Source organism: Heterocephalus glaber, unplaced genomic scaffold (assembly GCF_053883595.1).
Source record: "Heterocephalus glaber isolate CG9 unplaced genomic scaffold, H.glaber_assembly_v1.0 deba00001457, whole genome shotgun sequence".
Taxonomy (NCBI): Eukaryota; Metazoa; Chordata; class Mammalia; order Rodentia; family Bathyergidae; genus Heterocephalus; species Heterocephalus glaber.
In genome coordinates this window covers 6641837-6652500 of record NW_028258305.1, presented here as the reverse complement: position 1 = coordinate 6652500, position 10664 = coordinate 6641837, and the positions used below count along the sequence as shown (strand labels likewise).

General features: G+C 33.7%; 1 protein-coding gene across 16 annotated transcripts in view; it reads left to right on the top strand.

The window, feature by feature from the left end:
• Ehbp1 (EH domain binding protein 1) overlaps positions 1 to 10664 on the top strand; it is a 350855-nt gene that overhangs the window by 274003 nt on the left and 66188 nt on the right. The gene's annotated exons all lie outside the window — the stretch shown is intronic.

The window sequence follows — 10664 nt, the reverse complement described above, 5'->3', positions numbered from 1 at the left end:
TTGCTGAGAAAGATGTATTTGTACCAGATTAGAAAAGCTAAACTGTTTCTTTACATTGAATAATCAGCCTGTCATGACAAATCTATCTCCTTCTGCATGAGTGGGTGCCAGTCTGACTGGCTTCTTTTAGGCTCACACTGAGTTTTAAGCTAGATCCATGTGCATGACTGGCAGTGCATTTGTTGGGCCAGATCTAAGGAGCCAGAGAGCGTTCAGCTCCTTTTTGCCTACAAAAGAGCAGCCAGACAACCAGCAAGAGGCCTTGGATGTAACACAAGGTGATACTTACTTAGTCAGCCATTCTTTTTTCTTATAATTTTTTTAAAGTAAAAGGTTATCAGTTTCACAAAGAAAAAAGGAATTATATATCAAAGGGTTCTTTTTTTAGAGGCCCAACACTATTTCCATTAGTTCTGCTAGTGCAATTTGAAGTTTACAGATACATAAAATAATTGATTTTATAATCTTAAAATAATTATTTTTAGGTAAATACAGTAGCTATTAGGAATTCTTAAATAATAGTTAAGTGAATGAAAGGGATTATTGATTTAGAATATAAAACTTTGTCCCAGATTCCTTCCAGACACCTACAAAAAGGCACATTTAACAACATTGGTTTTATCACACTTTTTTATGGTTGTAATTATTTGTACAGCATGATATAATACTCAGCAAAACAAATGCTACAATTAAAAATATTTGGTATATTTGAAAAAATGAGATTATTTAAAAACTACAATGATATATTCAGTTTTACAAACTGAATACTAATGAAATCTAAATTCTTAAAATGCATGTCTATTTTTCTGAATTAGTCCTTTTTTATATTTTCTATTCTTACATTAAAAACTAGATCTCAAACTTAAAATCACATTCTGTTTACCATTTTACTATATGTTTTAAACAAATCCAAAATTTATAGTTACTACAAAAATAAATGTAATCCCCAGTGTTGATCAAAGATTTAATCCAACCAGATGGAGCAAACTTGAGAAAGATTTTGACTTTCCACTCTGTTTTGCAACAAGAAAGGCTGATTATTTTTTCTTTCTTTGTTAGAAAAGCAGAGATCAGGACATCCCCAGAGAAATGAGCAGGTGTGGCCATTTAAAAGCATGTCTGCTTATATTACAAACCAGCATAAGAAAAGTTTGAAATGAGTTGAAAAGATCTACTAAACAGTTTTAATGTTTCATCCTAAATCCTATTTATTCAGTCAGGAGTCAATCAAATTGACAGTAAAATATCTGCTACTCTACCTAAACCTTTAACAATCTTGTAATTTTATTTTCTATTTTATTCTGTCTCAAAAGTGAATACTGTACTAGGTACACTTTGATACTCTCTGCCTCTGAGACAAACACATCCCCCCCCCCATTCTGAGTATGTAACTAGAGCCTTGCTTCTTGTCAAATGATGAAAAGGTGGCAGTCAAATTCTTTGTCTTACTTTACTACAAAATCAAGGAATGTCAAGGACCACTTTGAGAACAGAATCCTGTGAAATATTAGCAGCACTAAATCTTTTTTTAAAAACTAGATTAAAATTTACTTAGCCCAATTAATTTTAGTCCAATTACAAAAAGTATTAAACACTAAAGATAATACAAATAAGCATGGGATATTGTGTTATTGAGGGAGGTAAAAGATATGGAAGTTGGCTTTTGTTGGTGGAAATAAAATGCTTTTTATACTCTAAGGTTTTACAAAGAGTAAGGATGCAAAGTACATTATTTGATATGATATGTTTTTAAAGTTTTGTTAAATCTTATTTCATATAAACATAAAGACTCATATTTCTTAAATGGAAAAACTTTGCAATCTGTATTTTTCGGCTGACTGAATAAAAATATCTAATGTTATGAAAGATACCCTTGGGTGGGTAATGAGCTCAGCAGTTGGACTGGCAGTTTCTCATGTTCTAATTCACCTTCACAAATCCATGGCATCATTTTTTGGCTAAAGTAATGTCAGTCGGTGACATTTGGGGCAAGTATAAAAAGGACCCCCCATGGCAGCCATTTTTATTTGATTCTTAAGATCCAAAGGCTGCTGAAAGAACAATTGAATAAAGTTGAGGATTGGAGAAGGTTGATTTTCTTGTTCTCTGTGAAATGAAACTCTAGTCTTTTTCTTCCCCTTCTCTTTAAAAGCAAAAGTCTGCTAGGGGGTTATAGCTGTGTCAAAGCCGCTGGGATGCCACTGCTGATCACTTTAATTACTACAACTAAGGAGGATAAAATTAAAAGTAGCACCAATGAAGCAGTAGAAGAAAGCTTGCCTAGATGTCGTTGAACTGTGAAATATAAAAATTGCATACCAGTACATTTTTATGGAAAGGAAACAAGGAATTACATTACTTATTCTTGAAGAGTTTGTCCTTGAATTGTCAAGTTTTACTAGTGCATCTATCTATAGCAGATTGTAGACCATTTCAGATTGATAAGGCAAATAGAAACTTGAAGATATGCTGTTGAAAGGGCTGTATACTTTTTCAGTTTATATCCAAAATGGTTCTGATCCATCATCTATATTTTGAATATTTTAAATCCGATTTGTCAGAATATGGGCTTTTTTTGCACCATAGCAGTCTTTTTGCACTATAGCAGGACTTTAATGTCTGAAGATGTTAGCAAAGAGAAGAAAAAAGCTTAAATGTGTAACAGTCATCACTTTTCTAAAGGCTTATAATTTTAAGGTTGGAAACCTAAATTTTAAGTAATTATAAACAAATTAGTTTCTTATTCTCTCTCAGTGGCACAAAGGGAAATTTAAATTGATTTAAATAGCCCAAATATACATAAAGAACTGGGATTTCTAGAAATCAGAATAACAGTAGGGCCTTAGAAAAATCCCCTAAAACCAGGTATGTAATGGAACAGGCCAGTGCATTAAAATTACATAGACATTGAATGTATTTCTTACTGTTCCATTTACAAGTTATGTGATCTTGAGCAGTATATTTAAGTGAGATTCAGTGTCTATCAAATCAATATAATAGTATCTGTCTCACAGAACCATGATAGATAAATGAGACAATGCATATATCTGTATGAAAGCACACAGAACTAATGTTTACTAAAAAACTTGTAACTTGTAAAAAGATTGTTCTCAGGAGGGAAGCCTACCAAAAATGCAGCTTTCATCAAACCCTCTGAAGAGTACATCCCTCTTAGAAAAGTTAGATTACTCTATATAACTCAGTCCAGCTCTAAATAATACTATACATAAAAAAGTAAATGTCATCACTGCCCTTCTTAGAAAGAGGAATTCTAAACTACTTCAGTTTAAGTTTAGTCTATGCAAGTAAATGGAAAATATAAAATTTCCTATGTATTGAATTTTTCAAGTATATTTTCCTTTTAATGACAGCAGCCTTCTAAATTGCTTTACCTCTGCATCCCTGTGGAAAAAATTCCTGTTTGTTTTTTGTCTTTTCAGTAGTTTTAGTAAATCGTGATTATTTAATAGCAAGTCACTGTCTTCTTTGGAATGTAGAATAGTCAAAACAGGTAGCAAAAACACATTTCTGTACTTACATAGATTCAGGCAAACCATCATTGTCAGAAAGAAATATTACCTATATATTTTAGCAGTTTGTGCTGAATGGTATACTAAGTTAAATAAAATAATCATTGTTCCTTTCTGGTCATGTTATCTTTAGATATAACCAACATACTTCTCTTAGTTTAAAAAAAATGCATAGGTTTTGTTGCTCTCTATTCTTTAAATATTACTGTACAAACTGACTTAATTGAACCTACATATAAAAACTAAAATGAAATACTTTACCTGGGATGAATCTAGGAGATTAAGAACTGAAAATTAAACTAAAATAAACTAGTTTAATCAAACTAAAAAAATTAATCAATTAAACTTTAAAAATTAATCAATTAAACTAAAATTGATTGCATAATCAGTTATAATTACGAGCTTTTCCTTCAGGACTTTTAACAGTTAACTTTTATTTTCACAGTTCGTTCTTTTTCTTAAGGGAAGTTAAAGGATGAGAAAACAAACAATGTAGATATGCCATCCCACTGGAGTGTTCTAGGCCCAAGCAGAATTGTCTCTGTGGTGTTAGGACATTAGTAGAAAAGTAAATTAAGGCAATCTGATAGGGAACTAGAATTCTGTCAGTCAGGCTCAAGATTTGTGCTCTGTCCATAAACTTTGTTTACTGTAGGGTTTTATGAGTTGTAACCTGCCCTTGCAGTCTGTTAATGAGGCTAAATCTTGCTACTTGAGAATTGAATTACAGCACACCTCTGGGCTAATGGTTATAAACAGAAAGTCCCATTAGAGCTGCATTCTGATTTGTTAATTTGCATTTTTTCTATTGTGTAGAGAACAATGATGGGTAAATAAGTACAAACAAACAATTTACATGGAAATTGATAAAGTGTGGTAATTAGTATTTAGAGTTGGTTTTACTGATTGCCTGCTTTAAATTGCACTCTTGGTTAGCATTCAGAAATATTTGCTGGTGGGAGTATTATGGGGGAAGATAAGGGGGGTTGGTAGCTTTGAGGAAAAAAATGGGATTTCCATTTCATATTTAGAAAGGCAGAATCATTTATTTCATTTTAACTCAGTTAAAATCACCCAAGACCACTTCATCTTAGTTTGAATCACCAAATTTCAGCTCTGTAAGAAGTTATTATTCATGCAGTGAAATTCACTTAAATGTAGTTGCCTGAGGCATATTAAATAATAGTTTTTATTACTGCTCTTAACTTTTCTTAAATTTGAAAGATGAAAGTTTAGTAAAAGCTCAGTTTTCCTCAGTTGGTCATGTAATTTGATACTTTTTGGATCAAATAGTTTGATGGTTAAGAGCAAGGGCTATGGAGTCAAATAGACTTGGTCTGAATGCCTGGCTCAGACATCAGTTCTAGCTGTGTGACTTTGGTACTTAAAACCTAAATATACTTGTTGGTAAAAATAGGATTGCGAGGGCCGGGGATTTAGCTCAGTGGTTCCCCCATCTGCCTCACAAGGGCAAGGTCCAGAGTTCAATCCCAGTACCAAAAAAAAAAAATATATAGGATTGTGAGAATAAATGAGATCATGTATATGAAGCACTTAGCTCAGGAAATACCACAACCATCACTAACATCATTGTTAAGCTTACATTTTCTGCTCTTCCTAGTATATTTTTCTAAGTTCAGAAATATTACTTTTGCATATTATACTCACTTCAAACCACTCACTTCAAACTACTCCTCTACCTACAGATAAGATTGTGTTTCCAAAGTACTGTGCTAAGAAATTTTTCTTTGAATGTTACACCTTTCTTTTGCTCTTAACACACTAGGAAACCTACCATCTTATCACTTCACTTCCTTTTCCTGAGATTCTTATATTAAGATAACTGTTATTACAAGAGTAATACATTTATATTATAGAAAATTAGAAAATGAAAGCAGTTAAAAGAAAATGATCACATTTTGACTCTCTGAACTTCTCCACTATGACAACTTTGTGCATGTGTGTTCATTTTGTCAGAATGAGGTTATTATTGTGTAAACTGTTTCTTCAAACATATTGCTTCCTTTCTGTTAATACTGATTATGTTCTGATTTCTCTGATTGACTCAACAATATCTTTCACAGCTGGTTAATCTAAACCAGTGTCTTATTTAGGACTATATATTATATCTGGCTATATTGTCTGTTTGGGTAGTGGTGGTTATTTAGTTGTTTCTTGTTGCATGTTTATTTTCCTAGCTCTGATGTATTAAAGTGACCAAGTAAATTGTCTTGGATATCCTCTTGCAAGATTTATTTGGTTACTTTCTTGCTGTGTTATTTGTCATGTTTCTCTATCCCCTGTGTTTATATTGGAAATTCTAAAAGCTTAATCAATTCACTTTATTTTACTTTATTTTTTATTTTTTTGAGACAGAGTCTCACTATGTAGTCAGCCTGGCCTTGAACTCACTGTGTAGCCCAGGCTGGCCTTGAACTCACAGTGATCCTCCTGCCTCACCCTCCCAAGTCTGGGACTACAGGCATGCACCAGCACACCTGGCAGTCAATTCACTTTAAACATTTAGGGTAAAATATTATAGGTAGTGTACTTGATGTGCTTCACATCAAAAAAATATATGATTGATCCAACATTAATGATGCTAAAACCAACTCCTAGATTAATGGTCTCTAATCTCAGAACTAGCTCTGATCTCTCCATTTACAAATTAGATTTTCCCCTTGCAACTAAAATTAATCTTTCTGGTGTTACTTAAATATATAATATACCCTCAGATTACTATTGCTATGTAACAGACCACGCCAATCAGTGTCATTAAAAAAAAAAGTCTTGTTATATGCTCGCAGGTTATGTGGGTCAGAACTTCAGACAAAGCAGAGTTAGGAGTGCTTTTTCTGTGTTCCGCATTGTCTGAGACCTTAGCTGGGAAGATCTGAGAAGTTTCAAAATGGCTAGAAGCCAAGATTAACTGAAGGCTTTTCTTTTTGTGTTCTCTTCTGTTCTTAATATTGGTTCTGCGGATTCAACACGAGGCCTCATACATGCTAAGCAAGTGCCCTACCATGGAACTATATCCCAGCCCTAAAGACTTCTTCACTTACATATCTAGCACCTGAGCCTACATGACCTAGAGCAGAATTTGGCTGAGACAGTTGACTGGATCATTTACATCTTGAGCTTCCTACAGCATGATGTCTGGGCTTCCAAAGAGTGTGCAGAATGCAAGAATTTCAAAAAAACTAGACCTTTTCTGACCCAGCCTTGGAATCACCTGCATTTCCACATTCTAATGATAATATACAGATCACTAAAACTACCCAGAAAAACCCCACTTCTTACTGAGTGGCAAGGTCACATTATAGAAGAGCATGTGATATGAGAGATACTCTTGTGGCCATTTTTGGAAAATACAATCCAAAGCATTGTATGAATATTCAATTTCCCATCATTTGTTTACCTAAGAACTTAAATAGTAATTAATATTATTAATTAACAGTATTAATCATTAATAATTAATTATTGATAATAAAATAATTATTATTCAATAATTTATTGTTGATTATTAATTGATAACTTATTATCGATAATTTATTGTTTATTAATAATATTAGTGATTATTGCCATAATCATTATGATTTGCCATGATTTGGTTTTATAATTCTATATTTGAAGGACATTTATTAGCTGATATTATTTTATAAAGTAGAACTGTTTAAATATCCTAAAACTCATTTCCCACTGGAAAGACAACTAATTGATTGATTCTTTTCCTTTGATTACTAATTTTTTTTTCTCTTTTGGTACCTGGGATTGAACTTGGGTCCTTGTGCTTGCACAGCAGGCGGTGAAACCACTAAGCTAAATCCCCAGCCCTGATTACTAATTTTTTTTTTTTTTTTTTTTTGGTACTGGGGTTCAAACTTGGGACCTTGTGCTTGCAAGGCAGGCACCGGAACCACTGAGCTAAATCCCGGGTCCCCTGATTACTAATTTTTAAGAGTTGTTTAAAAGGCTTCTTCAAGTGGTAACAATGAATTTTTTTATCTTTCTACTTTTTGAATATCACATGGACTCGAATCTTCATGGAATCATGTGTGACTTCATTGATTCAATTTATTATTCTTTTTGATACTGAAACTATCCCAGTTTGTCCATTGAGAACTTCAGAACTTCTCCCTGGATCTACTTGGCACCCCAAATAATATACTCTCATTAATTTTGACAGCATTCTTGATTTCTAACCATCTCAGAATTTGTAAAAGAAGCCAAGTGTAATACATGCTTGTAATCTCAGCACCCTAGAGGGTAAGGCAAGAGGCTCACAAATTCAAGTCCAGCCTAGGCACCTTAGCAACTTAATGAGACCCTGTCTCAAAAAAATAAAACTAAAAATTAATTAATTTTTTAAAGGGCTGGGGATGTAACTCAGTGTGAAGGTCCTGGGCTCAATCCCAGTACCACACCACACACACACACACACAATAAAAGAATTGCCTAGACATAAGTTCTGTTCATCTGATTTCTCCCTGTGTCTCTAATGATGGTGTTCATGAAGTCTGATTGCCCTTTTAAATTTTTCAGATTCATTAACTTCTAACATTTGCCGCTATTACTCTTTTTGGTTTGGGGGTTTTGGGGGGGGGGTATTTTATTTTGTTTTATTGAAGCAAGGTCTCACTGTTTAGTTCCAGCTGGCCTGGAACTCACTATTTAGCCCTTACTGGCCTCGAGCTCACAGCAATCCTTCTGCCTCAGCCGGCTGGGATTACACACGTGTGCTGCCATGCCCAGTTTACTCTTTTTCTTGAAATCTTCTTCCAGTTGGATCCTCAAGATATGTTAGTGTTGTTGTTCTACCCCTGTTTTTCTGTCCTTTTCCTCTTACATAAACAGATATTTTCCATGTTTTAGTCAATGGCTTTCCCTTTACTTGTGAGTCCCTCTTTAGGTGCCTTCATATGTTCTTATAACTTCATCCATCAACTCTTTAGTCCTAGTTTGATTTCATATCATAGAGTCAATTTCACTTTCCAGCTACCTAACATCTTTACTAAGCTGTCCTACCAACACCTCAGACACAGTCTGCCTTACCTTAAATTTCCTCTGTTTCCCCTCATATACTGTAGTTCTTTTAGTTTTTCTATTTCTGTTGGTGCTGTAATTCTAATTGCCCAACCTTAAAAAGTTCTGAGACATTTTTTTCCTCCCTCCGCATCTGGTTACCAAGAATTGGTATACACTGCATATACCAAGTCCATTTCTATTGTGTTTCTTTCATTTCATTCTTTTTATCCCTATTTCCATTTCTTCTGGATCTCATGATAGCTTCCTTGGACTCTTATATAAGCCCTTAAGTAGTCTCTTTCGAGTCCCTTTATGCCACCTTATCTCATGGACTGTTACTAGATTGATCTTTCTCAAATAAACCTCTGTTTGGTCATTTTCTTAGATTAAAACCAAAAAAGAAAGAATATGTTAATAAAAACAAACAAAGTGGTATAGACCTTTAAATCTTTAATCTCAGCACTTTAGGAAGCTGAGTCAGGAGGGTCCCAAGTTTAAGCCCAGCCTAGCACCTTGGCGACTTAGCAAGACGCTGTCACAAACTTTAAAAACTACCTGGGGATGTAGCTCATTGCAAAAGCCCCGAGTTCCATCCCTAGTGCCTGTTATACAGAGCCCCTTTATAAGATCTGCCAGCTTTATTTTTTTCTACCTTGTCTTTATATCACTTTTTTTCCTATGTGCAGGAAAACTAGATTATGTTCTTTCCCCTAATATGCTTCCTTACCTTTGTTTTGTTCCTACCTCCCAGTTTTTCCTTCACTGACCCACTTAACCACCAACTTCCATCTCTCCTCATTCCAAATTCTACTTGTTCTTCACACCCAACTTAGAACCATAATGCCTTCTATCTTCCCCTCAGCCAAAAATATTCTTCTGAGCTCTTACAGCATTTGATCATACTTCCTTATCTTGGCTATTTTATCTTTCCTTCTACATTATAAACTTTCTGGGAGTATAAATTGTAAATTTATAAATTGTACTTTCATGCTGGAAATTTTTATAGCACCTAGTATGGTATACCAGGTATATACTAAAGACCAGAGATACAAAGGTAAATTACATATCGCTCCTGCCTTCAAGTAGCTCAGTTCTAGAGGGAAGGAAGCATGTCTACAGAGTTGCAACTTGGCAAATATTGTTTTAGAAAGAATTAACACACATGTACACATGACACTATATGGCAACATAGAAGAAGCATTTTATTCCATCAGTGGTGATGGGGGAGCAGTTGGGGGAGATTTTGTAGATTTAAGCTGAATTTTGAAAAATGAGTAGGAGTTAAATAATATGAGAGAAACAGAGTCCAAGAAAAGGAAATGACATATCCAAACCCACAAGAAGCTACAAGGTACAATCATCTTGTATGAGTAGGTGTGAAATTTTATGGAAGTTATATGTTAAGGAAGGATAACAATGGAGTGATATATTGGAGCCAGATTATTTCAGTTTTTGTTTTGTTATAATAATGCCTTATTTTATATGCTTTCCAGTTTACAAAGCAATTTCAAATTATTTGCAATTTATAATAACCCCTTTTTTAGAAGACAACAGCTATGATTTTAATTATTTTATATTCAACAGTCATATTTTAGACCTCATATTTTTTTCTCCTCAATATGAATTCCTCTTTCAGGTAAAGAAATAACCAAAAAGAATTTCATATCACTATTGGGATATTATTGTTGGTGGTCTTTAAATCAGAATTGTGTACTGATTTACTGTCCTCACTCTTGGAAAAATTCCTATATTTGATCAACATAGTATAGCAGCATTTTCTGCTATAAACGGTGTCTTTCAGCTAGTGTTGTATGCCTTTATTAGAAAATAGCAAGTTAAATTATATTCTTAATAAAATATTAATTGGAATTCTGTTCTCAGCATTGTGGCTTTCTTCTAGAAACCTGATTCTTTTATTAATAATTCCTGATATTTCTTCAGTAATATGTATTATAAAACATTCTGTAGTTTCTTGAATTTTAATACAATAATTTGTTAATATTTTTAAAAATCTGATTCTAGGATGTCTTTTTAAAATGGTGACATCCAACTGATATAGAGCATCCTATTTATAATGTGGGCCAAGCACCATGCTGTAAACCAGTTACT